At 37.5% G+C, this 25938-nt stretch overlaps 1 pseudogene; it reads left to right on the forward strand.

Annotated features, from left to right (window-relative positions):
- Nucleotides 1-24554, forward strand: part of LOC112348816 — a 55751-nt pseudogene extending 31197 nt beyond the window's left edge.
- The last annotated feature ends 1384 nt before the right edge of the window (nucleotides 24555-25938 follow it).

Raw genomic sequence — 25938 nt, forward strand, 5'->3', positions numbered from 1 at the left:
GGGCAACCTGAGAGATGTCTAGAGTGACCCAAAACTCCTCAACCTCCTCGGCATGCTCAAAAGTTAGACGACACTTGATGTGTTTACACTTAAGAAGTTTGTGTTAAATGAACAACTTTAGTCCCTAGACAAAGGTGGCCACTATGGTCTACTTTGTGAGGTTTGAGATTTGGGTGAGGCATAGCTCTTAGTGTTGCATAAATCGCTAGATATACTTGATAACAAACTCATGTGGTGTTTGCCATAAAGAAAAGAGCTCAATGTGAAGCTATTGGAGATCCTTCTTCTATCTAAACATTTTGAGGAAGAGCTTATTCACCTTTGTGTATCACTCCCACTTTGTATCCAAAAGGGACTCTACCCAAACCTAAGTTTATCCATGTATCAATCAAAGAAAATAGTGATTGCCCATATCAATGGTGATTCCATTTGAGTCACAAAGGACTTTCAAAATCCACTATATGACTCTGTGTTAATGAAGTTTTAGGTGTGAAAAGGGCTAAATCCACACCCTATTGTTGGATATAGACCATATTAGCCATCTCTACTGGCTGCTGCAAATCCTCAAGTAAGGTATTTACTAGATCCAATGAATCCTATTTATTTGAGATGAATTGGTGGAAATTAAACACTTGCCTCAAATGACTTGCCTTAAAAAGTGGAGATTGGTGCATACTAAATTGATCTTCCAAGTGATTGCAAATATGTTGTCACTAGTATAAAATGCTCAAGTCACTGCAAATGCCCAAACATGGTCAATGCTATGAAATGGCACTCTCAATCCAGCAAATTGAATCTCTCCAAATGCCTTTATCAAAGCCCACAACCAAAATAAATGGTTGTAAACATTGTAAACTCCAAAAATAAAGCTCTAAGAGGCATGAAAATGTTGAGATATTTCTAAAGGAAACAAGTGTTATGCTTTTTTGTTGAGAGCTTTTATTGTGGTGGATGGAATCATTTAGAAAGTAGCTCAATGTTAACTTAAGAAGCTAAGTCATCCTTCTCAAGTAAAAGAAATCCAAGATAGAATGCAAGATGGGAGAAAAACTTTTAAGAACACTCTTAAACAAGATTGAAAGTTGGGGAAAAATCATAAGATCTCATGGAATTGGGCAACAAATTGAATGATTTAACATGGTAATGAAAGATCACAAAGGGATATACAATTTTGATGCAAGAAACCATGAGAAAGACAAACACTTTATATGCTAGAGATGCATGCAACTTCATTTATCATACGATGTTACAGAAAATAACTTAGATTTGGCTCGAAACTCCAGAAAAACAATGAAATTGTAACTCAAAAGAAAAAGTAGAGCAAAGTGTATATGATGCAATAAACGACAATGAAAATAAACTCTAGACACTCGATAAATTGACACTCAAAGGTTGCATTAGCATGGGGAAGAAAAAAATTAAAGAGTGATTAGCAAAAAACTTTAGAAATGCACAAATCTGGATGATGGGTAGCTTTGTTTGTGTTTTAAAGCCACTCAAAAGCAAGATCCTACAAAGATGCATAAAATGGTGTGAATTCTCATCACACAAAGCTTCTACATTAAATCACGTTCATGCACTGAAAGAAAAATATGTGTATGTTGTGGCTCCCAGCAAATTGGCCTCCAAGAAACCACTCACCAAATAGCTGGTAGCAAGATCTAGGAGCCCATCAAATCAATTGGTACAATCTCTCCCCAAAACTCAAGCTTAAAGTGAAGAAAGATGTGTGTAGAAAGAAGAATGAAAACCAAAAGAAAAATGGTGAGAACTCTCTCATCCCTTTACCAAATCATGAGCATCTATTCTTGTTGGAAAGAGAAGCCCAAGATCTACACATCCAAAGAAATAACACCTCAAATGAATCAAATCTGAGGGAGAAAATTTGGTTGATAAGTCGTGTTGCACACTATAACTCTAAAAACACTCTAAGAAGATGAAATCTCGCTCTAATTCTCAAAAATCTCTCCATGGGAAGAATTCTTACCACTCTTAGCCTATCCCTCTCCAGAATCTCTACTCCAAACCCTGTGGATCTTCTCTATCAATCAAGAAATGCTACAAAAAGTAAAAAGATGGATATCATATTAGGTTCACCATATTGAGGTGAGACACCTCAATCCTCCTTTTTTCTGTAACTTTGCTCAGATCCTAAGTTCTCTCTCCATAGCTCTAACTCAAGATACAAAGTGCTGAACTTTGATATTTCACCCTCATGTAGTTTTTATACAACTACTCAGAATATTCTAAAGGTCAGAATATTCTCTCTCTCAAGATGCCTATGGCTGGAACAGAGCTACTCTAGAATAAGAGATTTAGGCATATAATTTCAAATTGTGACCATGGTGGCAAACTTAGGATTTGTTGTTTGCTATTTATGGTAATGTTTATATGTATTGCCACACCTTACAAATTTGTGTGTGAGAGATGGCTTTTAAACTTGTAGAACAACTTCAACTCTTAGCTTTTTATGCTCTAGCAAGTAAGAATTAAGAAGTTAGTGATAGCTATGTAAGAATCAAAAAGGTTTTGTGTTAATGATAACCAGAAATAGAGTAGACTTTATTTGAGAAATCTGGCTTTTAGTTCTTTTCTGTTCTAAAATATTAAAAATAACAACTTTTGCTAATTGAATTCATAAAATTGCATTACCTCTGCTATTATATGCTATACCTCTGCTATTAAAATTCATATAGATGTCACCTTCTCATTTCAATTTCTTTTAGCTTTATTGTAGTTTACCATTTAATAAAGAAAATTAAATTACATAAATTTTATTCTTTTCATTTGTTTATAGATATAGTTTTATTTTTCTTTCGGCCTTCTCCAAATAGAAGTTTGATTAATTGTATCATATACAGTAACATGACCTGTATTTTCTACACATAATGAAAATGTAACCCAAATATTCTTCCAATAAATATCATAAGACCATATAACATTATGATATTGATCATAAATAACAAGATTTCCATCTTTTTGAAAATGTAGAAAACATCCAATACCTTTTCCTGATGTTTCAGTATCCCAAATAGAAATTTTGCCATAATATAATACAAGATTACAATCAAATTTCATATATAAAATAAATACTAAATTTGGTGATTGAAGAAATTTTCCTTCTTCAAGATGAGAAAAAAATGAATAATTTGGTCCACTTTTAATACAAGTTTTATATAGAATACAATCTGTTTCTTCATATGAAGTAAAACTATTAATATCTAAAAATTGTTTTAAAAAACTCTTATTATCTTTATCTAATATATATGATATAGAAAATCTTCTATGTATATACTCTACAGATCCATATGTTACTAAATCTTTCTCCACATAATTTTTCAATATTTGGGTGAATTTTTTTTCTAATTCCTTACCATTACTTGTAAGAAAAAGAAAAGGAACAACTGAACAATATATGTAAAAACTCTTTCTTGAAATTTGTCTATCAAGAACACTTATTGTAATAAGTAAGCTATAATCTTGTTCATGTAAAATTTTAGAGTAAGAAAATCCTATTAAAATATCTGTTCGTTTTCCTACTTCTTTAATAAGACCTCTAATAGTTGGTATTATTACTTTTTGTCTAAACTCAATTGAAATAACCCCTGCTGGATTTTCATAAATTTTTTGAATACAAGCAGAATAATTGAGGATGAAAAATAAAAAATAAATATAAATCATATTTTTGTTGGGGTAAAATATAAAAAACATAGATAAAATATGTATTTCTAATAAAATTAAGTTATAATATGAAATATATCGAGTATCATATATACATAGTCTATGTTTATACTTTTAGTTGGGCATTAAGGATTTAAAAAATGCAATAATAATAATAAAATAATTTATTTATATTATTTGAATAGATTTATCGTCAATAAGTGCCATATGTAATCTGTTCACATACTATTTTGTCCTTAATGTATCTTAAAATTTTAAAATATAATACTTATATAATATAACTCATTATTGAAAATAACCTAGACTCAATTAAGAATAGTTTTGATCATGTATCTGCCATCTATATATTTATTGGAGAATACTTTTGTCATCACTATTGACACTGAAACTCAAGTTTGAAACTTTAAACCTCTACTCTTGGGATGCCAATTCAACAAATATGCTATATATATATCTATATATACATGAGATTGAATATGTTAAAAAATTTACAATAGTAATGTATTACTTTTCTTATTGTTTGTTTTATCCTTTCTAGAGTTGATCTACACTATAAACTCTCAAAAACATTTACTTGAGGGAGTTCTAATATCTCCTATTTGCAAAGTTATTGCTTTTTATATCATCTTGATCAGCTTTTGATAGAAAAAATTATATCTGATGTTTAACCATTATGCTTTTGGAAATTCAAAGAGTTTTAGATCAAGAAAATTTGAGTTTGATAGAAAAGATATAGAATAGAAATCACTTCTCATTTATAAGTGACTAAATTTTCTATTCTATTTTAATCACTTATTCACACTTTTAACCACTTAGAGGAATCTTATTCACAACTTCTTTTTATCCTAACTTAGGGTACTTGCTAAGACTCTAAAAGTGGCTTTAAAGCCATAACAATTTCACACTCATTCCAAGTGCTTTATGTGTTTAAATTGCATTTCAAACATCCAAAGGTACCATTGATGTACTAGCATTTTACACTAAATCTATGTCCATTCCCACTATCTTGTTGGTAATTGAAGACCATCTATTTCATAGTTTTGTCTCTCTAAGAATAAATTATCTATCTATGAGTGGTCATTTTATAACCACTTTTTAACATTCGTAAAATACTCTAAAACATGGGGGAACAACATCCTCTAATATCTTTTCTTTAATCCCTATTAAATCCCTCTCTATTTATAGTAGTGCTCACCAACACTACCAGGGCTCAAAAGCCCATCCATTAAGTCCCACTAACCTTTAGGAGTTATTAATCACATAATTATATCTTTGGTTACTAAGTAAGAGGATCACTCCTTTTACTTTCCACCATTAAGGATTTTGAAATGATATTTCAAAACACTACAACCCACTGTAGACTTTTAAATACTTTCCCTACCTTCTACCACTGAGTGCCTCAACTATATGGTTAGAGTGAGGTTCCAATAAGCCACACAATGTATCCAAGTAGGTATTGCACCTACACTTGGATTGGGAATATTAATCATTCAATTTTTTGGAAGAGATAAAGCTAGCCCTTGAACATTTCATTAAATCACTTCATTTGTCCATTTATATTCACTTTAGTTTTAAACTCTCCAATATTTATATCATTATCCACTACATGAGTATAATCTTCTTTGATCACATTCGTTTCCTTAGAGTACTACCCCCTATTATCCTACAAAGATTTATTAAACCCCTCAAGGTCTAAAAGATGATCAATTCAAGCTTTCACCCCATTGGATATGTCTAGCATTGTATATGTCTGGCCCCAGATATATCTAACCTCAGATATATCAAACCTTGGATATGTTTGGCCTTAAATATATCTAGCACTTTAGACACTTAGTTCTCGGTAAGGTAAGATGATTTTCATATCATTCCACTTTGAGTCGTTGGTTCTAAGACTTTAGTCTTGACACTTCCACATATCACAACACTTGCCATGTGTCAACTGTTTTTATACCCCTTTCTTAAGAGTCTTTTATCAATCACTTCTTGCTCGTTCCTTGAGTGTTTCTTATGGAGTTCCACTCTCACTCTTGATTTTTCAAGTCGGAGCTTTGGTCCAACATATTATGCTCGTTAGACTTCTATTTTTTCCACTACCATATGGCACACCTTTGACTCCATTTTGTGACTTAGGGATTTGTGTCTTTACAACTCCACCACTTATAAACAAAGTTGATGTCCTCATTAAATGATAACCTATTTTCAAAAGTAACCCTATAAAAAATTACTATTTTATCTTTTGGCACCAAACTACTATTTGTCAATGATTTAACACTAAAGGCTCGTCGTGCCTTAAAGAGTATACACTTTCTAACTTATAGACTCAACAACTCACTTATGATGGTTCCTTCTTATTGTTGGTTTAGATCTCATTAAAGATACTTTCTCTATCTCAACTTTACTACTCACTCTAGAGTAGTTTTAGACCATGTCAACATGAAGATTGCCCTTTGGATCTTTAATACTTAACTTATATCAATTTTTCTAAGTGTTTCTGACCCCTTCCCATACACACTATTATTGTGAATACACTTTACTTCCTCATCCTAAGGAATTCCTTACTTGAGGACACTATCATCCTCTCTTTCATCCTATACTAGCCTAGACATTAAATTCCACCCATCACATACTAAAACTTTCTAAAGAGTTTTTTCTTTTAGTCTTATCTATAGTTCAATCCCATTGCCTTTAGTGCTTTTATATCTATCTTCCTTGTTAACTACATCTTCTTATAATGTCTCTATTTGGGTTATTTGACCCCACATGATCAGAGTTTATCTTAGGATCTCTCAATCCTTTATTCCTACCCTCTTATTAAATTACTTAAGTGTTATCATAATTTATATTAAGTCTACTTATAGCATAATGGGCAAAAATGGGCTCAAGAAAATACTAGAACAAAACCAAATGATAAGTTAAGTGAGAAACCTTTAAAAAGTGGGTGCCAACAAATATGTAGGGAAAGTTATAAGATTTTAAAGGAAAAAAAAGCTTGGATGCTCCAATTTAGGGAAAAATAAAAGCTTCAAGAGAGGTTTATTACTTTTATTCTTTAATCATTACACTAAGTAATATAAAATCACCATTTAGTCCTTAGGGAGCAAAAACTCTATTTTGTTAAGTTTATAGGGTTTTCACCCCTTTGTAAATCTTGTCAACACTCTATGGGCTCTATCCCAATCTTCTAACCCTTTTATGGGTCCTTTGGAGTTTACTTTCTTGTATTCACAATATTATGTATTATATTAGACTATTTCACTTTAAATATCTTTCTCACTTAGTCACTATGACCAAATCACACTATACCATTTGTTTAAATCACTACTTTGAACCAAGAATTATATTCCTTGACCTAACAAAGAGTTTGTCCTTGACTAGCCATAGGATCACTTCGTAATCTAAAATAGATACTTTAACATGTTTACCAATAGTGTTAGGGTGTGGCCACTTAGAGAGTGTGAGAGAGTGAGTGTGAGAGTGAGAGAAAGAATATTCTGATTCCTAAAATATTCTTCCTCCTCTTTGTATAAAACCCTTGCCCCACAAGGGCAAAGAAGAGGGGTATTTATAGAGAGTATTGAAGCATTTCTCATGTTTGAGTGAACATTGGGGGAGTGCCTCTCATTCCCCCAACAATATGTATTAGGTCTGCTCAACTTTTGAGTTATTAACCATGACCCCAAGGGCATCCCCCACACTTAGTGCCCAAGCCAACCCTTCTAGTCAAGGGTCCATAGCAACTAAAATTGGGTATCCTTATCCCATTCACTATGTCCCTAAGACCATTTGCACTAGAGTATTCAAGTTAGATATGTTGAGTTTTCATATTAAGTATACTAACTATAGATCATAACTTGTAAAACACAAATCCCTAAGTCCCAGTGGAACTAAAGTATGGCACATGACAATGGCCAAAGTGGAAGTTTAGCAAGCATAATAAGTTTGGACTAAAAGCTTTGACTCAAAAAATTGAGAGCAAGAGTGAAACTTCTAAAGAAGTGCATGAAGAATGAGCACAAAGTAATCAATAAGTGAGTCTCTAGAAAGGGACACAAAAAAGACTAATATATAGTAAATATCAAGACATGTGGAAATATTAGGACCGAATCTGAGACCAAGTTCATGATCAAGTTCAAGATCTAGTCTAAGACTAGGTCTAGGATGGTGTAAGCTCCTAAATTTGGAAAATCTGAGACCAAGTTCATGATCAAGTTCAAGATCTAGTCTGACACTAGATCTAGGATGGTGTAAGCTCCTAAATTTGGACTTCCTGAGAGGTCATCCAACCCTAAGTATCCCAAGACCCTTAACCAATTAGAAAAGGGGGTGCACTCTTATTCATAAACCCTTCCCCTCTATATTTGAACCAAGTTCACGCCCTCGTGAACGGAAGTTGAGAGCCGTAGCTCTCCCAAGAGCCCCGCTCTCTTGATACCCTAGCCCTCGGGTCGAGCCTAGCAGGAGTAAACTGGACTAGCCAGATGTCAATTAACATATGGTGTGATTCCCCTAGCCAACTAACAGAGTCGGACCCGAGACCCCTCTGATACTAAATGTAAGCTCATAAATTTGGACTTCCCGGGAGGTCACCCAGCCCAGTACTATTCAAACCCAAGGACACTTAACCCCAAGTATTCTAAAACCTTTAACATATTGGAAAAAGGGGGTGCACTCTTATTCATAAGCTCTTCCCCTTTATATTTGAACCCCATAGACCGTCTCTCGAGTCGTTCTCTTTGGTTGCTTACAGATGGAGGCCAAAATAGAGTTTAAGTCTAAGACTAAGATTGAGACCAAGATTGGTTCCACTGGGGTCCTCCCCCTACTATCCCACAGGGACTTACCAAACCCCCTAGGGTCTGGGAGATTATCATTTGGGTGTTCATGCTTGACTCAGATTTGGACTCAAACTTGACCTCGGACTTAAACTCAGTCTTGGTCTCAATGGTTATAGTAAACAACTATAGTTGAGATCACAGAAAGGATAAGGACTCCTAGACAATAAAGGAGATATAAAATTATCCTTAGGTAATTGAAGATGGTGCTCAAGAATTTAAGATTAAAGTTGATGAATATGGGAGGTCAAATATAGATGATGACATATATATAGTGCACATGGTTTTCACCCTTAATCCTATGGTGATTTACCATAAGATAACTATGAAGCGGAACCTAAACCCTTCATATGCCACTTGTCACATGCCACATGTCCAAAGACAGTAGAGTAGAACCCAAGTTTCAGAGCTTTGGGCCACTGAATGAAGATACGGAGCTAAACTCCCAAGCTTGCAGCCAAGGCGCGAAGGAACTGAAACACGGAATGACTCTTGAATATTTAGCCCAAGGAGCAAAGGGACAGAAGCACAAAGCGACTTGGAATAGTTCTAGAGCATCCCGCATCCCAATGCCAAGACTAGTATGCAAAACGGAACCAAATAGAATCTAGTGTTATTTTAGTATACTAATGGTCTAATGCGACGATATGGGTACTCCACTAGCTAGCATGGTGTGGAACTTAGGCTTAGACCCAAGCTGGACGCAGAACAAGGAGACAAACACACAAGCCGGAGTTAGACTATGCCTCAAGTTAGTCGGCTATGCCCAATTCCCCCCCCCCTTGGAGGAACACACACTTTGGGCTTTCACCCTTAGCCACCCTTAGTACTAGGAGTTAGTTTGTAGGACAAGTTTGAAACTTACTAAATATGGAATGTCCTTAAATTGCAAATTTGGACACAAGACCAACACTAGTGTGTTTTTGACAATCTCTACATTCTGTAGATATGCCAAATAAGCAAATCTAGATACTTTCCATAAATAACAATTGGGACCAGAACAAAACCAACACAAAGGGCATGATTAGTATCAAGAACCCTTGTGATATTGAGATTGGTCCCTCAATACTTGCTAGATGATAGCTTACCGTGTCTGCTAAACACCCTTGCTACAAGTGCAAGCCAATGATAGGAGTTTCTCAAACCAGGCCGAGTTTGTTCAGCAAGAAGCACATAGGAGTTCCTATCTTATATTTATTCAATTTAAATATACGGCCATTGACTAGTTTCTAAACTAGTTTAAGTGGGAACTATAAAGGAACCAATAATACCGACCTCTTGCCATTATGGCAGTAAGGAAAAAATATCTAAAAGGACTAGCCGATAAATAACTTTTGATACCTAAAGTTACATTTACAACAATATGTTATTGAAATGGCAATTAAGGCTACCTTTAATAAATGTTAGAACAACCCAAGGAGTTGAAGGCGTATTTGAAGAATAAGTCAACATCTTTATAATATTGAAGGATAGTTCTAAGGGACAAATGTAGCCTATATAGAATAAGGGATAATTGTCATGAATGTGACTTCGGGTATCGAAAGTTACCTGTCGACCAGTCCTTATGGACACTCTTTCCTTACTGCCACGATGGCAGAAGGTCAGTATTGCTAAACCCTTTGTAACCCCCTCTTGTTCAAGTGTCAGTAAACTGGACTTTGCATCTGTACTTGGCCGGATGAACATAAGGACGGAATTCTTAAGTGTCTATTCAGCCAAGCATACTTGGCCTGGCTTTTTAGTTCTCTTTTGCTCTGTCTTGCACTGGCTTGACAAGAACCATCGCATATTGAGATTAGTCCCTCAATATTGCTGAATGATAGCTTACTGTGTCTGCCAAACACCCTCGCTATCATGCCCTTTGTGTTAGTCTCATTTCGGTCCCAAATGCTATTTATAGAAAGTGTCCAGATTTGCTCATTTGGCATATCTACGGAATGTAGAGATCAGCTTGAACACAATGGTGTTTGTCCCGTGTCCAAATTCACAATCTAGCGCCATTCCATATTTAGTAAGTTTCGAGCTTGTCCCAGAGACTAACTCCTGATACTAAGGGAGGCTTGGGGTGAAAGCCCAAAGCGTGTATTCCTCAAGGGGGGGTGCTATGGGGGGTTCCAAATGTATAATAAAGATAGTGGGTAGGTCGGGTATGGCTGACCAACCTGAGGCATAGTCTAGCTCCCGCTTGTGTGCCTGTCCTTGTTCTGCGTCTGGCTTGGGTCTAAGCCCAAGCTCCACACCATGCTAGCTGGTGGAGTACCCATGTCCTTGCGTTAGGCCACCTATATGCTGAAATACCGCCAGACTCCGTTTGGCTCCATTTTGCGTGCTGGTCCTGGCATTGGGATGCTGGTTACTTTAGGATTGTTCCAAGTCACTCCGGGCTCCTGTCCCTTCGCTCCTTAGGCTATACGCTCAGGAGTTGCTCCATGGTCTGGTTCCATCACTCCTTGGCTTTATGCTTGGGAGTTTGGCACCGTTCCTTCATTTAGTGGCCCAAGGCTCTGAACCTCGGGTTTCACAACACTGTCCTTTGGACACATGGCATGTGACACATGGCATCTGTCACATGGCATATGGAGGGTTTAGGTTCCGCTTCGTGGTGTTATCCTATGGTAAATCACCATAGGATAAAGGGTAAAAACCACGTGCGCTACATTTGGTATCAGAGGTAGAGTCTCAGCGAGTATTATCCAATGAGATTGGGCAACTAGTCTCGTTGCATACGCAGAGATGAAAACGATGATCCGAGTGGGTACATGTTTGGGTGCTAAGACTTTGCAATCGTTTCTTGGGTATGGTTTTGGTTACCTTTTTGTATCGTAATAATATGAGTTTGCTCTTGGGCTCATAGGATGGATTGAGATGTTCCGTTTGCATGAGTTTGCGCTTGGGCTCGTGAGTGAGGCACATTAGCAACTCAAGGTTACACTTTGAGTTGGCAGGATTAATATTAGCCTATCAATGGTTCCATGAGTTGTTCCATGTACCACAGGTGAAAGTAAACCTTCCCTGGGTTTGCTATGAGTGGCAAATAGGCTGGTCTGTAGCTATTTAGCATGGCACTAGTGGATCCTTCCTAGGCATGATTATAAGTGGATCAATCAAGACTATAGGGATTAGTCTATTGGTTCAAGTAGTTATGGCCGTGCTCTCTCATAAACTTTTCTTCGATTGAACTGAAGGCAGTGCGAAAGCAAGCTTGAGGTTTGGTCAAAGATGAGACCGAAAAGAGAGTCATCAGGGACGAAGGATCAAACATGTAAATCATTTTCTCTTCTTGAAGAAATGATTTGCAATGAGGTGTTAACTCATTGTTTGTGTTCACATTATGCAATTAAGAGTCCCTAGTATCTTGATGCATGTTGGAAATGATAGTCTTACAAATAGTGAGTTGTGGGATGGATAGCGGTGAAACGCTAAACCATTTTGTCTAAGCTTGCTATTGGAAGACTTAGGTTGCAATGCTCAATTCTTTTTTGGGGAACCTTGCTATTACTCCTTGAGTAGCTTGGTTTTGGATTAGTGTTGAGTTTGGTTGGAAAGAGAGTGGCATGAGCTTGTCCGTGTTGTGAACAAAAGTTAATGGTGTTAAGTGTTGTAAATCTCTATTGATGGGGTGTGGCATTTATGTTGCATTTTGTCAAATTGAGTTGGCACTTGATATTCACATAAACCTTTGCAGTAGTGACATGGGCATTGCTCATAGTGTTTTTTGATTGATGATCAAGTCATTGTGATTTATATCATATCCATGTGATAATGAGCAATGTGTTTACGAAGTTGCTTGGGTAAATGATGATCAACCCCAAAGTGGTTGATGGAGAAGCTAATCTACTTGCACGTAGTAGCATTGTAGTAGCTTTAACTGGATTCTCAATGGTGGTCCATTATGCTAAGCTTAAGTTGGTACCTTGTTTCCTTGAGGGTTTGCCCATTAAGGTGTTGGAAAAGGGTTGTAGCATTCATTTGCTATAGCTCATTGTAAGCTCCTGAGTTTGGACTTCCCGAGAGGTCACCCATCCCAGTACTATTCAAACCCAAAGACGCTTAACCCCAAATATCCCAAGACCCTTTAACCAATTGGAAAAGGAGGTGCACTCTTATTCATGGGCCCTTTCCCTCTATATTTGAACCCCATGGATCGTCTCTCAAGTCGTTCCCTTTGGTTGCTTACAATCCACCACGCTTCCCTGCAAGTTCACGCCCTCGTGAACGGAAGCTGAGAGCCGCAGCTCTCCCGAGAGCCCCGCTCTCTTGACACCCTACCCCTCGGGTCGAGCCCAGCGGGAGCAAACTGGACCAGCCAGATGTCAATCAACATGTGGTGTGATTCCCTTAGCCAACCAACAGAGTCGGACCTGAGACCGCTCTGATACCAAATGTAAGCTCCTGAGTTTGGACTTCCCGAGAGGTCACCCATCCCAGTACTATTCAAACCCAAGGACGCTTAACCCCAAATATCCCAAGACCCTTTAACCAATTGGAAAAGGGGGTGCACTCTTATTCATGGGCCCTTTCCCTCTATATTTGAACCCCATGGATCGTCTCTCAAGTCGTTCCCTTTGGTTGCTTACACTCATCAGTTGATCCGTTAGCACTTGGAGTAGATTGTTGGATGGAGAAAATGTGTAGTTGGGGCATTAACATCACTAGCATTTGTGTTAGTGGAAGTGGCATTATTGATTTGAGTGATGAGGAATTTTCCTTAGAGCTTGATTTTACATGTCATTTTTTTTGTTAGTGTTTTGGCTTCACATTGGATCTTGAAAATGGTTGAAGAAGAGTGTTAATGCAATGTGGATATCTGGAGATGTGGTCTTCGTGATCAAGCCTTGGATGTTCACTTTGCACTTTACGGATGTCGGAGTTGAATGTCGGAGAAATGGGCAAAGATGTTCGATGCTTAAGCATGCTATTGGGTCATAAGAATCTGTGTTGAGGTGAGCCTATGTGAAGTTGTTGGTAAGAGGAAGTTGGTTGAGTCTTGAAAGTTTGCATTCTTGGACTAAGAGTCATTCTTTCTCTAAGATGGAAATTTTCCACAAATTTTCTTAGGCTTTTCCAATGGCTAATCTATTGATCACTTTGCTTGAAAACCATTCTGTTTTCGTAAGCCAGTACAAACTAGTGAAGAGGTTGGAGTTTACTTCAGTTGGCTTAAACCTTAGTAGATAGTTTGTACTATGCGGCCCGAAAGGGATGCTGACTTTTTGGGGCTAAGGCAATTGAGTTGGATAGAGTCTGGAGTTGGTGTAGAAAAGTGGTTGTTGCACTTTTCTAAGAAAGGTGACCCTTGTGCCTTTCTTCTATAGCATTATGCTCGGTGGCAGGTTGCACTTTGCATTTCGTTAAAACTCTATAAGAGTAGTGAACTCTCACTGATCTTGACTTAGTCTTGGTAGCCCTGCGCCTTGGCTGAGGATGGTGATGTCCAACTTAGTTGTTTGAGGTTGAGATGTGGTACCCATACTATAGCTTTGTCTATGAGGAGGTTGTGTACCAATATGAGTCCATTTCATGGTCTTCACTTTAGTTTTAACTGAGTGTTGATCATGTGTAGCTAGCCTTTTCAAGGCATGCTCAGAGCTAGTGGCTAAATGTTTTAGTGAGCTTATTACGGTTGAGTTAGATTTGAGTGATCATTTAGTTTGTGCTTGTTTATGAACTTTTATCTCGTACCTGGGATATCACATTCATGTTGGACAAGTATATAACTTGATGATAAGAGTCGGTGTTTAGGTCTTGTGAAGGCAAGTTGAAGAGTGATTATTGGTTGCTTTGCGACTAGTGATTACTTGTAGACTTTGTCAAGGACCGTTGACACTTGCTTTGCTTGATGATGATATAGCAATGATGGGTTTGCTTTACTGGATGGTGTTACGGAGGATTGTGTTGTTAGACTTACATGAGTTTTCATGTTGGCATGTCAACTCTACCTCTGTTGATATCATTTGGTTACATTTAGTTCGTAGTGTTAGATTTCATTGAGTCTTGGATGTGGTGAATCACTCTTTGATAATGTGTTATCTACAACTGAGTTTTGCTGAAGGATTGGTTTCGGATACTAAATAAAGTATCTCCGACCTTGGTTAGCTTAGTTGCTAGAGAGTTTTGAATGGTGATTCACTCTTACTTTCTTTTAGCTTGTTATGGTGTTCATAGCATTCAAGTGATGCCTTGTCATTGACATTATTGATGTTAAGATTCAAGTGAGATGAGATGTTGCTCCTTAGGATTGACATTGAGTTTCATTAGTCTTAATGAAGATAGTGTTGATGATTTGGTTATAGCTTTGTGTTGTTGGCATTCATGCATTTGTTAATTAACAACTGTGTTGATGTTCAAATGAACTGAGTGGCAAGTTGAGTTAGTTGTGTTCTATACGAGATTGCTTAGTTGAGGTTGAGCTTTAGCTTTTCCTTGAAAAGTGATTTAGTCGAGGACAATGCTACCTCTATGAAAGGAAGAGTTAGTGATTGGTATTGAAGTGATTGAATCCTTGTTGGATTTCAGTTGGGATATATTGATCATTGATGATTTTTCTTGTGCTTGTTATGAGGTGAGTTACGTCTTGCTATAGATGGATTCATGGAGAATCGTTTAGTGATCACTTGTTGGGCATAACTCCGTTATGCTTAGCTTTTGGATTGATGCAGAAATGTTCATTAGCTTTGGCATTATGAAGTTTGGCTTATGGATGTGTTGAGGAAGATACTGTGGGTTGCACCATGATTTCTTTTTTAGCATTGAAGTTAGTTCAAGCAAGACTTGTGATCATTATAGACAAAAACTTAGCTATAGGCTTCTTCGAGTTTTTGGTTCCTTGAGTTTTCATGCTCATTGTTCCATTTGTTAGAAGTTGTTGGGGAAGGCATTTTGGCTCATTAGCTTCGGTGTTGAAGTTGGCTTTCGCATCTAGCAATCATTGGTGATGTGACTATCATCTAGGATAATTGATTATCTTTGTCAAAGGTTTTGCTTGATTATTGTTGATCTAGAATGATTTGCTATTCTTCGGGATGGTGGATTCCTACTTAGACGATGATTCTGCATATCTCTTTATTAATGGGATGATTGATGATCTTTCATGATAGTTCGTTATTCTCTTTGATGATTTATGGCTTTTCGCATTACCACATGTTCTTTGTGGTTTGCTCTAGTTTGGTCTCTTGGGTTTGAGACATTAGTAAGGATGTTGCTAACACTTGTTTAAGCAACTTGAGTTCTTTGGTGTTGTTGGCTAGGATCTATTTGGATTGGCTAGTGTGATAGTTGGCATGAATGGGTGTTTGTTGGTCTTACCGCATTCATTCTGTTCTATTGATTATTGCTCGAGTTAATTCTGATAGGTTGGGATGTTATTTCCTTCGGGTGATACATTTGCAAGCATTATGCTTGTTAGTCAATGATACTTTGTGTTCTTTGAGTTATCTCTAGTAAGTTGTTGGCTTACTGTCTACTATCTTCGGTAGTTCAGTTTCATCATTGAGTTTACTTGATGATATACTTGCTATTGAATTTTGTTGGATAGTGAATCCTGTGTTTACCAATTTTGATGATCTTGGTGGTTCCTATACTCAACTACTAGTTTATCAGATGATAACTTACTTGGAATACTTTTGTGTTCTAATCTAAGCTTTATTTCCTGATAATTAAATATCTAAGCTATCATTGTCTATGACTTTGATATTGTCCATCTATTGCTCTTTGAGTTTGGGCCAGTATAGGTAGATTGGCTTCGGCACTTTGTGTGCATGTTGAAATCTCTAGTCATAGGGTAGCTACTGTCGACTGGTCACATAACCTGCCTCTTTGTCGATGTTCCTTATTTCGTTGAAAGGGCGTGACCGTGTAAACAACTCTACCTGCCTATTTATAGTAGTCTATCTAAACCTTACCGACGGGTTTGGTTTCTTTGCTCAGGAGGGTTGGGGCCTCTAGCTTCTCTCTCTATATCCCTGCGGGCAAGGGCATATCACACTTTTGTAAGCTGGGTGACTCCTAGAGCAGCAAGGGTGGCTGACTCCGTTGGTCATTTCCTTGTCAGCGACGGTCGGAAGGTGTCTGAGTTGGTAACGCATCCGCGTTAGACAAAGAGGTTGCCTCCTAACTCATTTAAGTTGGCGCATTTCTCACATAGTGTGACTACCGTGAACTTTTTCTGGAGTTGTTTCCTTGGCGGTATTCTAGACTCGAGTATGCATCGACAAGGACGTCGATCTTCCCCATGGGGGGGAGAGTGTCGTGAATGTGACTTCGGGTATCGAAAGTTACCTGTCAACTAGTCCTTACGGACACTCTTTCCTTACTGCCACGATGGCAGAAGGTCGGTATTGCTAGACCCTTTGTCAGCCCCTCTTGTTCAAGTGTTAGTAAATTGGACTTTGCATCTGTACTTGGCCGGATGAGCATAAGGACGGAATTCCTAAGTGTCTATTCAGCCAAGCATACTTGGCCTAGCTTTTTAGTTCTCTTTTGCTCTGTCTTGCACTGGCTTGACAAGAACCATCGCATATTGAGATTAGTCCCTCAATATTGTTGGATGATACCTTACTGTGTCTGCCAAACACCCTCGCTATCATGCCCTTTGTGTTAGTCTCATTTCGGTCCCAAATGCTATTTATAGAAAGTGTCCAGATTTGCTCATTTGGCATATCTACGGAATGTAGAGATCAGCTTGAACACAATGGTGTTTGTCCCGTGTCCAAATTCACAATCTAGCGCCATTCCATATTTAGTAAGTTTCGAGCTTGTCCCAGAGACTAACTCCTGATACTAAGGGAGGCTTGGGGTGAAAGCCCAAAGCATGTGTTCCTCAAAGGGGGTAGGGATAGTGGGTAGGATAGGCACGCAGAACAAGGATAGGCACGCAAGCGGGAGCTAAACTATACCTCAGGTTAGTCAACCATGCCCAAGTCCAAACTCCACACTATGCTAGTTGGTGGAGTACCCATGTCCTTGTGTTAGGCCACCGGTATGCTGAAATACAGCCAGACTCCGTTTGGCTCCATTTTGCGTGCTGGTCTTGGCATTGGGATGCTGGTTACTCTAGGACTGTTCTAAGTCACTCCGGGCTCCTGTCCCTTCGCTCCGGGCTCTTGTCCCTTCGCTCCTTGGGCTATACGTTTAGGAGTTGCTCCATGGTCTAGTTCCATCACTCCTTGGCTTTATGCTTAGAAGTTTGGCACCGTTCCTTCGTTCAGTGGCCCAAGGCCCTGAACCTCGAGTTCCACAACACTGTCCTTTGGACACGTGGCATGTGACATGTGGCATCTGTCACGTGGCATATGGAGGGTTTAGGTTCTGCTTTGTGGTGTTATCCTATGGTAAATCACCGTAGGATAAAGGGTAAAAACCATGTGCGCTATAATAATCAAATGTTGAAGTAACACTTCTGAGAATAGTCTCTATGAATAGGACATAAATACCAGAATTTGTACTTAACAGTAGTAACACATCAAAAGTAGCTATGAAACTATAACTTTATGGGTCATAAGACTAATAAAGTCTAAAATCTAAATAACTTAAGGGACTCAAAGAATGGTTCCTAAAACTTGGATGAAACATATTTAGAATGAGGTGTATTATCCCCAATTAAAGACTAAAAAGATCATAAGATCCAAGTATGAGAATAGTGAGTATTTTATTAATGGCAAAAGGTGTTATGTTAAAGCAACTTTTGCAAAAGTTATGTTCGCACACAATGGTGAAGGCTAACTAGTAATTAGCATAGAAAATGGCAAAGTATGGTCTTGGTGAAAAACATAGACACAAAAAAAGTGTACATAAAAGTAGGCTCATAGAGCCATGTGGAAACACCAATTATCTCAAGGGAAGATATCTTGAGGTCATGTTAGCTAGTTTGTGAATACTCCTTGCTAAAGTAATATCAATGGAAAAGGAATTGATATAGCTTAAGCTAGAAGATATGGGATTTGAGTGTTTTGACCTAAATATTGATGGAATTGTGAAAGTATTGATAATGAATTGTAGGAAATGATAAGTATGATGCAACTAAGCAAAAGTTTGGTATAATTGATTGAAGTAGTGGAAACTAACTATATAAGACTCTTTATTAAGATAGAAAGGAGGCTAAATATATCTCATAAAGGATAAATTACTTATGTTGTGATATAATGAGTTAGTATTGTAAAAGGAAATGTTCATTGTCTAATAAGTCCATCATAACGATATGTAAGCACCTTAAAACACTAAGTAGTGTTTAGTATCATGAGGGTATTAAATAAGGCCCAAGAGACTAAGTTATTAAAGAATTGATAAATAAGAGGTATAGAAAAGGAGGTCTGTCTACCCAAAGTGGATAAGACAAAAGATTTTAGCATGGATAGCAACATATATATAGAGGCTTATAGGTAGTAATGTTAATCTTGGTGTGTGTGTGAAAAGATGCAGAGGATAGCTCAAAGCACTAAGAATATTCTAATTCCAAAAATATTCCTCTCTTTTTGTATAAAAGCCCCACAAATGAGCAAGGGTAAAGGAGGGTATTTAGGGCAATAGGAAAAAGCTTAAGTTCATGATAGAGGCATAAAAAGTTTGAGTTAAAAATGTTGGGAGATAGCCCTTATCTTCCAACATTGATATGATAAATTAGATTAACTTTTTTGGAAAGTCTTGAATGGCATTATGTACTCTTCACCTTCCATTTTGACTATGTACTCCTTTGTAAGCACAATGATGTACTTTGTGGATAGAATCTCACATAAGTATTTGAGCCAAATTTATTTTACACTACTTCTATTTGGAGATGGTATAAATAAATTTAATTGCCTTATGCTTTCTTGCTAGCCTCCTATGCATCTCTATGGGAATAGTCCTAGTTCCATCACTCATATCTCCAACGCTCCTCTCAAGATTGAAATTGGATTTCTTAATGTTTTCAATCTCATCTGAGGTGAACATGACCCCATTAACAACCAGCCATTCTTGAGGTACTACAACAAGTTTAGTCACTATAGTGTCTTCAAGCTGCTTTGTATAGTTGGCATTAGTGTTGCAATAATATAGCCAACACTATCTTGACTTGCTTTCGTTCCCTATAGAAATATGGGGCTAGAATAAAAGCAAATTTGTCACCACAGATCCAAGTCCAACATTTGCCCCTTAGAAGCATCTCCACACACTTTACATTAGATTTTACTAGCATTCGGCAGATTGCTCATTGCCTTGACTCTATGCTATGATAAGCAATTTCAACCTATTGTGATGTACTTTTTTCATCAACCACTTAAGGTGGCTTGGTTCGGAGGTGGTGTCTTTGAGAAAAATAGTACTCAACATTAAGTTTGTAAGAGCTTTTCGCTCCAAGGTCCGTACAAACATCTTCACCAGCAAAGGAAAAACAACACTTTGAGTGAATAGTTTTCATATCATCAATAGAAGCCCAGGGAGTGTACTCCATAGATGTGTCTCGGACCACTTCCTCAACTGTAGTTGCCACTATTTGAGCGGGCGGAGTTAATTTTCTCTTCATCCTATCATGTAATATCACAATAAAAGGCCATGTTCCCACGTATTTGCCTTCATTGAATGCTAACGTTTTTAAAGACTGCTTTATAGCACATATTAAATATGATAGCCAGGCTTTATATAAACTCATCTTCCCTTTCCCTACCTCAAGGGAATGCTTACTTTCGAAGAGATTCACAGTTGGGGTGTATGCAAGGTCCTCAAGTGGTTAATCCTAATGGAAAAGGCAATATTAAGAAGCAATAAAATGAGAAGAAAAACTAATAGAAACAAACTTGAAGAGAGTGATGTCCCTACTGGAACATCTTAACTTCCCACCACCCTAACTATGACTCAAGTTGTGGTAAACAACTTATCTTTATGCCATCACATTCAAATCTTGTTTACTTTTGCCTCGTGCTCTTCTTCAAAAGATACAACTTACCATTGTTTACAAAACTCTTTAAACATTGATTGAAACTTTGGCTTGATAAGGTGGTAGTGTTGGTTTAAGCTCTGAGCCCAATAGAACTCACAAGTCCTCTCACGACCTTCCAATAGCTGACCATTCCCAAAAACTACTCAGACACCATTTTAGTTTGCACCAACCCCATTTGCCATGAAATCGCGAAATTTTTCAGGCTTACTAGTCCGCTTTAGTACAATATCAAATAGGGACTTCCAAAATATTTCCTGGTCTATCTGGTTTTCTACTTTAAACTTTGTTGTTGCAATTGTCAAGTTATAACATAACTTGTGAAAACACAAATATTACAACTATTTCAATATAATGAGAATAAAAATTACTTGGATCATACACATAAGCTCCCATATGTAAGCTCCTAAGTTTGGACTTCCCAAGAGGTCACCCAGCCCAATACTATTCAAACCCAAGCACGCTTAACCCCAAATATCCTAAGACTTTTAACCGATTGGAAAAGGGGATGCACTCTTATTCATGGGCCCTTTCCCTCTATATTTGAACCCTTATGGATCGTTTCTCAAGTCGTTCCCTTTGGTTGTTTACAATCCATCACATTTCCCTACAAGTTCACACCCTCGTGAACGGAAGCTGAGAGCCGCAACTCTCCCGAGAGCCCTGCTCTCTTGACACCCTACCCCTCAGGTTGAGCCCAGCAGGAGCAAACTGGACCACAGGGCTCTCTTGACACCCTACCCCTCGGGTCGAGCTTAGCGGGAGCAAATTAGATCAGCCAGATGTCAATCAACATGTGGTGTGATTCCCTTAGCCAACCAACAAAGTCAGACCCAAGACCTCTGATACCAAATGTAAGCTTCTGAGTTTGGACCTCCCGGAAGGTCACCCAGCCCAATACTATTCAAACCCAAGAATGTTTAACCCCAAATATCCCAAGACCCTTAACCAATTGGAAAAGGGGGTACACTCTTATTCATAGGCCCTTTCCCTCTATATTTGAACCCTTATGGATTGTTTCTCGAGTCGTTCCCTTTGGTTGCTTACACAATGGTTGTCCAACCTAATACACATTTTATATGGTCAAAATGTACCTATGCATTTCCAAGGTCACTAGACCTAAACATATCTATTTGGGAGATAAGATCTACACTAGAGGCAAGGCCTATTGTAGACATTTTGAAGACGAAGGGGTGCTCTTACTCATTCACAACTTAATTTAGAAACAAACTTCTATAGATGAACTCATATGGATAGGTCCATTTCAGTTCAAGGATGGAGTCAATTTTTTATTGCAACTTCCTCTCTCAAGATTCACACATCCAAAATTTTATCCTAAACAATATAATGTCAAAAAATAAATATTATGAAATACAACAGACATACCTCCTTAGGCTAGTAGCAAGTTGTACTCTTCGTAACAAGTCATGCAAGCTAGCCTCGTTTAGTTAAGTCTTTTGGCAACTTGGATTGAGTAAGATGTTTGCAATAAAATCCTTGAGGATGGTATTTTGAACATGCTTTGAAGTTGTATATGAGTTTTTCATAGTCTCTTTCTGCATATCTTTTAAACGATTGAGAGAACTCTTTTGTATCCCTTCTTGCATTGGATGCATATGTGTGCCAACATGCATTGTAGCTCTTCTAGCCACTCCATCCCATGGAATAAAGTGGTACATCTTAGCTTTGTAGATAACATGACATAGAGGAGCAATTTTGCAGAATCAACATTTGAATCCAATAGCAATGGTGTCACAGGTAGGAGGATTGATTATAGACCCTTTGAAAAATATAGAATTTCTACAGTGATCTTGATTGCATGCTTCATCCATGCAATCTAAATGCACACCACAATGAACTATAAACACTGTGCTTTCGAAATATTATAAGTGTGTGATTTTGATCTTGCACTAATTGTGGACATCCTACTTGGTTTCATCCCCTTCTGTTTGGAACCTATGCTATTGACAAGACGTGGTAGCTCAAAGAAAATGTTGTTGTTGTAGGAGGATAAAAGCTTGCTCACAAGCCTATACAAAAATAAGTGCACATCAATTGAGATGTGTGAAAACTAAAAAACATTGCTAATGGCTTTGAATATTGCTAAAGCTAGAGTTGGTGAATTCGGCACTAACATTAGTATAACTTCTCCACTTGAATTAGAAGAGGATAAGAGGATAACAATTGGCTCTTGCTTCACATTCACTTTGGCTAGAGCATATCTTGGCACTTTGACTGGAGATCCAAAAATTCAAATTTTCTTCGACTTAGAATTCTTCAAATCCCATTGTTGTCTGCCCTCACCCACACTGGAAAGAAGAAACTCTAAGTATGCAACTATACCAGTGTCATTGCAAATCACAACCTTTAAAGAAATAGAGCTAAGACGAAGATTAAGAGGCCAACATAAAAAACTTTCGAAAACAATACTCTAATAGAATGAAAGAGGTGGGTGATCTAAAAAATGTAGAAGAAACTTATCCATCCTTCTTAATAGGTTTTGGAATTCTCTCTGACATTCTTCTTATTGGTCTTCTTAAATTTCAATTATGTTTCACTATGGATTTAGCATAAAGAGACAACATATAAAATTTAAATTCTATAGCAAATTTAACATGTGCAAGTGTGACAGTATTAATATTAGTGTCATTTATTATGATGTCTGATGTATGTATGCACATAGATCCAATGAAGGAGTTTCAGCACGTGAAGTTTGATAGTTAATAATAATATAAGTAATGATATTCTATTGTAGCATGTTAATCCAAGAGATCCAATCAAACTATCAGCACATGTGATGTGTCAAGTTGTCAAATTTTAAATGCTAGATGATGATAAATATTGTCAAATCTTATTCTTCAATGATAGATTTGATTCTTAGTATAACTCAAGTTTTATCCATAATTGTGAACATTGCTCAATGACATTTAAAGCACATACCTATTATTTAGGATCTATTACAACACAAAATAAATTTTTAGGTCAAGATTCATCCATTTATAGATTAATATAGTACAACATATTTTAATGTACCTTATTTATACTCTTTAAAGTTTTTGTAATGATTCAAAAATATGTACAAAATATTGATGAGAATGTATCCTTTCTAGATAATTTGGAAAAACTAATATAATATCATATCTCTAATAACAGAAATATTGATAGGTGCTAGTTAAATAGTCATTAAAATATACAAAATAAAGAACCATAATTCACACATAATAATAATGATAAGATAAAATAAGATCGAAGATATCATGATGGTTGAGATTTAACTTATTTGGAATGAATGGCTAGGATGACAGATTGGTTAGGGTTAGGGCAGCCATCAAGATTAGGGTTAGGATAGCTGCCAAGATTAGGTTACTATTTGAGCCGTGAGTGGAGTGTACAAAAGATCGAGAGATTGAGTGTGGGAGAGTGTGTGAGAGTTGGAGTGTGGGAGAGTGTGAGAGATCAAGTGTGCAAGTGTGAGAGATTGAGCACACAAGTGCGAGAGAACAAGTGCGCAAGTGTGAAAGATCGAGCAAGGGAGAGTGCGAGAGATTGAGTGCACAAGTGTGAAAGATCGAGCAAGGGAGAGTGAGAGATCGAGCACGCAAGTGTGAACACAAGTTGAGATTAAGAGAGAGAGTGTGAGAGATTAAGTATGCAAGTTGAGATCGAGAGTGCGAGAGATCCAGCACGATCAAGAGATTGGGTAGCCAATGCCACCAAAGGTGAGTTTCTATTTGATTGCTTCCATACTTTTTCTTTTTGCTCCTCTTCCAGCAAGGTTGAGCTCAGGCACTTTGGTGGCCTGGGGGGCTAAGGTTATTCAAATAATCTTAGCCCCTCAGGTCACCAAAGTGCCTGAGCTCAAGCTTGGGCTGGCCACCTCAGGCACTTTGGCTGCCAGAGGGGTCAAAGTTATTCAAATAATTTTAGCCCCTTGGGCCATTAAAGTGCCCAAGGTCAAGCTTGGGCTGCCCACCCAGGGGGCTGAGGTTATTCAAATAACCTTGGCCCCTTGGGCCATCAAAGTGCTTGAGGTCAAACTCAGGTTGGCCACCTCGGGCACTTTGGCCTCCCAAGAGCCAAAGTGCTCGAGGTGGAGTTTGTGCCTGCTTGATATTTTTTCTTTTTGTCTTTGACTATTTGAATTTTTTATTATCTTTATTTAGTTTGACTAACAAAATTTCTTCTCTTGCAAAAAAGGAAAATAGGATCACCTAAAAAGGTTGTTAGAGCTAAGAGAACACGCGAAGCTGAATTCAACACTAATGAAGATATTACAATCAACATATCCATTAGCACATCAATAAAAACACAATTGCTTAGAGATCCATTACTTCCACCACCATCACCACCTCCACCATAACTATCATCACTGCCACCCCCACCATTCCTTCCTCCATCACCACCTCCACTACCACCATCACCACCACTACCCCCACCATTGCCACCACCACTACCACCATTACCTCTGCCACCATCACCATCGCCACGTCCACCTTTACTCCTCACTGGCCCACCACCAGCACAAATACCTAAAGTTAGGCAATCTAGCAGTGTTCATGATAGAGAATTTGATGAACAGCTTGGAGCTAAAAGAGTTGCAAACCTTCTTGATAATATGATGGACAAGTGCTTCCAAGAGGTTGTTATGCGGACAAGGGAAAAAGCAGTTCACCAAACACTTGAGGTGCTCAATTGGCCAGGCCCTTGTGACTTGATCAAATAAATCCCCCTTTGCCATTTACAACAGACAAACCTTGTGCGCACAAGATCCAAGTATGTTAACCCGGACATATACAATTTGTTCAAATAAAATGGCCTTACAACGAATATTGGTATGTTTCTAGTCTCTTTTTGCAAGCCAAGAACAACGGAGATCATTACTGTCACACTTGAGATTGTGAATAGCTAGGATCTTATTTGGAGGAGGAAGTCCCTTGAATTTGATAACATGCTTATTAGACATCTTGAAACTTGATAGCTTGCAAGGACAATGTTCCAAGTTATTGATAGTAACCACCGATATGGGGCTTGGATGAAGTGTATTGACAATCATTTTCGCAATGATCCCACCTATCATATCAAAGTTCTAGTTGGCCATGTCTATGCGAGGGGATCTCTAGATATCAAGAAACTTATCTTGGCCTGCCAAAAGATCAATGTGTAAATTTTATAATTTCATCTCTAATTCCACTTTAACTTGTTATAACATGTTTAAATGCAAGCTTGGGTAGTTCACTATTCAAAAGTAAAACCTTGTCCATGACATTGAGCAACTTCAATTTTTGGCAGACTTGAGTGAGAATGACATCTGCCAACATTATAGTGATGATTTCACAACACTTGTTTGGCACTCACACATTTAAAATGATGGTACAACATAGTTCAACAACCTAATCAATTTTATGCTCATCATATATTATATATATATATATATATATATATATATATATATATATATATATATATATATATATATATATATATATCTTAAAAGTGACTATATTATAGTATAATAAA

This window comes from Selaginella moellendorffii, unplaced genomic scaffold (assembly GCF_000143415.4).
Source record: "Selaginella moellendorffii unplaced genomic scaffold, v1.0 SELMOscaffold_33, whole genome shotgun sequence".
Classification (NCBI taxonomy): Eukaryota; Viridiplantae; Streptophyta; class Lycopodiopsida; order Selaginellales; family Selaginellaceae; genus Selaginella; species Selaginella moellendorffii.